Source organism: Cherax quadricarinatus, chromosome 15 (assembly GCF_038502225.1).
Source record: "Cherax quadricarinatus isolate ZL_2023a chromosome 15, ASM3850222v1, whole genome shotgun sequence".
NCBI lineage: Eukaryota > Metazoa > Arthropoda > Malacostraca > Decapoda > Parastacidae > Cherax > Cherax quadricarinatus.
In genome coordinates, this window is record NC_091306.1 from 8205801 (window position 1) to 8210149 (window position 4349).

A 4349-nucleotide genomic window follows, 5' to 3' on the forward strand; every position below is an offset into this window, starting at 1 on the left:
CACAGCAATCACAACACAACACAACAATCACAACACAACACAACAATCACAGCACAACAATCACAACACAACAATCACAACACAACACAACACAACACAACAATCACAACACAACACAACACAACACAACAATCACAACACAACACAACTCAACACAACACAACAATCACAACACAACACAACAATCACAACACAACACAACACAACAATCACAACACAACATAACACAACACAACAATCACAACACAACACAACACAACAATCACAACACAACACAACAATCACAACACAATAATCACAACACAAAAATCACAACACAACACAATAATCACAACACAAAAATCACAACACAACACAACACAACAATCACATCACAACACAACACAACACAACAATCACAACACAACACAACACAACACAACAATCACAACACAACACAACAATCACAACACAACACAACAATCACAACACAACACAACAAAACAATCACAACACAACAATCACAACACAACACAACAATCACAACAACACAACGCAACACAACACAACACAGCACAACACAACACAACACAACACAACGCAACACAACACAACACAGCACAACAACACAACACAACACAACACAACGCAACACAGCACAACACAACACAACACAACACAACGCAACACAACACAACACAGCACAATACAACACAACACAACACAGCACAACACAACACAACGCAAGGCAACACAACACAACACAACACAACGCAACACAATACAACACAGCACAACACAACACAGCACAGCACAACACAACGCAACACAACACAACACAACGCAACGCAACGCAATGCAACACAACACAACACAACACAACACAACGCAACACAACACAACACAACACAACACAACACAACACAGCACAACACAACACAACACAACGCAACACAACACGACACAACAATCACAACACAACACAACACAACACAGCACAACACAACACAACACAACACAACACAACACAGCACAACACAACACAACGCAACGCAACACAACACAACACAACACAACACAGCACAACACAACACAACACAGCACAACACAATACAACACAACGCAACGCAACACAACACAACATAACGCAACACAACACAAAACAACATAACGCAACACAACACAACACAACACAACACAACACAACACAACACAACACAACGCAGCACAGCACAACACAACACAACACAACACAACACAACACAACACAACGCAGCACAGCACAACACAACACAAAACAACACAACACAACACAACACAACACGCATATCGGTCCCATGGTGTAATGGTAAGCACTTTGGACTCTGAATCCAACAATCCGAGTTCGAGTCTCGGTGGGACCTCTGAAATTATTTTGAATAGCGACCAGCAAAGAGGCGGGGCCAGGAGCTGCGAATCAACCCCTGCATCCGCCAGTATGTGAGTACACACACACACTAATATACTTATATATATGTATGTATGTATATATATATATATATATTTATATATATGTATGTATATATATATATATATATATATATATATATATATATATATATATATATATATATATATATAATTCTGTTAAATCTTTATATTATTACTCCCGTGTACAAAAACATTCTGCTTTCTGTCTAGTGTGCGAGCATACTTACTTGCGTGCGTGTGTGCGTCGCGTATATCTTCCACATCTGTGTGAGTCCTGTGCGTGCAGAATATACAAAACATCTTTTTACCTTTTCTCCTATTCCGTGATTGCTGAATAAATGTTGGCGTGTGAGCTGGCGAGTGCGTGGAACACTCGCTTCCAGAGTTAGTGGACGGGAACCTGTGAGCTAGATAACGGAAACGAGTTGCGCCCATGAGCGAGGAGAGAGAGAGAGAGAGAGAGAGAGAGAGAGAGAGAGAGAGAGAGAGAGAGAGAGAGAGAGAGAGGAAACATCAGATATAGTGTCACAAGCAATACAACAGCACACACAGCATGACTGGGACGAGAGAGTTACCCTCAAAACACAAGGTAAAATCCAGCTCAGGGATTGCTTGCAAGCACAAAGTCTTTTAGTGACGAGGGGACTCGAGAGGTCTTTTCCGGTCGCCGATGTAACCCAAACGATGAAGGAAAGGGGGGAAGCGAGTACTTTTTTTATTGTGATATATTTTATTTGGCGGAGCCTGGAAAATTTCCTTTATTGACTATAAATTCGAATAACATGTAAATTTCGTCCCAGGTTTTACTGGGTAAAGGAGAAATTCGTTTTCCGTTCGTCACACGTGGACAGAGGAAACATTTTTAATTTGATATCTGGCTGTGTCTACCACGTAGCTATCCTTCTGACCTGCGTCATGAAATGCGTCATGATCTGCGTCATGATCTGCGTCATGATCTCCGTCTTTCAAATAGTTAAATGTTGATTAATCTTATTAATAGTATTATTACAAGAAAGCGCTAAACCAAACCGGTTATGCAGCGTCTTCCTCGTGGCTATTCCTCTATTTTTACTAATTCTCAGTGAATTTCTCAGGTTAGTAAATTTTCAACACCCTGCCTTCACATTTATACGTATCCTTGTATATTCATATTTCACGTTACACATATCAGCATCCATCATAAATATGCTGCCCCAGTGGTTCTTTCACAGGGAGAGTAATGCTTCTCACTTTCATCTTCTTGCCACGTCTTCTGATCATCTTTCCCCCTTTCATTTCCCTACCAAGAAATCCGATTACCTTCTTTACCACCCTTCCTGTATTCCAGATTTACAGAGCATAGTTCACTGGTATTTAAATTCACTGATCTCTTCCAGTGGTGCTGTGCCTTCTGTTGTTGTGTTACACAGCTTTATCTCAGTTTATTCTGCAGAGTAGAGCAAGGTCCCCCAATGTCTCTTAATATTTTAAGTTTCTCGGTACAATGTTGCGCTGCAGTGCTTTCTGTTAGGTTATGCTGTAGTGCAGAGCATAAAACTGGCTCACTGGAGTTTTATACGTCATTTAAACCAGAAGAGAGAATCACTGCCTCGTTGCGCCTAAGTTGTAATTGTGATTCACTTCACTCTCACTATCATTCAGTTAACCTTGTGATGTAGACTGTAATAATCTCATGGACAATTTTTTCCTTGCTTCCTGCCATCAGCATTGAGTCATCATTAAAAAGAAAATTAAACAAGAGGGAGCAAGCCTCCGGCTTTAACCTGGCACCCTCTGTGTCATCTTTTGTTTTCATGAACGAGGACGAAAAGTTTTAAGCTTTTGTTGTTATGAACGAGGACGAAAAGTTGTAAGCTTTTGTTTTCATGAACGAGGACGTGAAGTTGCAAGCTTTTGTTTTCATGAACGAGGACGAAAAGTTGTAAACTTTTGTTTCTTAAATCGGGTGTAAACTCTAACCTTGGGAAAGGGAAAGGTAGCCTCTATTCCTCGGATCAATAACCCTTCACCGATATCTAGGTGTCCATTTTTCCCTTCCTGATATAATACACAAGCATTTATGGTTTGAAATTGATCTGAAGAGGCATTTTCTAGTTAGTACCTAGGAAACAATTTGCTTAATACTCCTCCCCAATTTGATATCCAAATTTTCTTTATCTAAATCATTTGATACCCTCATCACCTTACTCTTTTCTATGTTCACTTTCAACTTTCTACCTTTACACACACTCCCAAACTCATCCACTAACTTTTGCAATTTTTCTTTAGAATCTCCCATAAGCACAGTATCATTAGCAAAAAGCAACTGTGTCAATTCCCATTTTGTATTTGATTCCCCATAATTTAATCCCACCCCTCTCCCGAACACCCTAGCATTTACTTCTTTTACAACCCCATCTATAAATATATTAAACAACCATGGTGACATTACACATCCCTGTCTAAGACCTACTTTTACTGGGACGTAGTCTCCCTCTCTTCTACACACCTAACCTGAGCCTCACTATCCTCATAAAAACTCTTTACAGCATTTCGTAACTTACCACCTACTCCATATACTTGCAACATCTGCCATATTGCTCCCGTATCCACTCAGATGCCTTTTCTAAATCCATAAATGCAATAAAAACTTCCCTACCTTTATCTAAATACTGTTCACATATATGCTTCAATGTAAACACTTGATCTATACATCCCCTACCCACTCTGAAACCTCCTTGCTCTTCTGCAATCCTACATTCTGTCTTACCTCTAATTCTTTCAATTTATAACCCTACCGTACACTTTTCCTGGTATACTCAGTAAACTTATTCCTCTATAATTTTTTCTATCTCTTTTGTCCCCCTTCCCTTTATATAAAGGGACTATACATGCTCTCTGCCAATTCCTAGGTACCTTCC

The 4349-nt window shown here is 39.8% G+C and overlaps 1 non-coding gene across 1 annotated transcript; it reads left to right on the plus strand.

Annotated features, from left to right (window-relative positions):
• Positions 1–1310: 1310 nt before the first annotated feature.
• Positions 1311–1382, plus strand: TRNAQ-CUG (transfer RNA glutamine (anticodon CUG)). Its single transcript has one exon. It is a non-coding gene; the product is annotated as a tRNA-Gln (tRNA).
• Positions 1383–4349: the final 2967 nt, after the last annotated feature.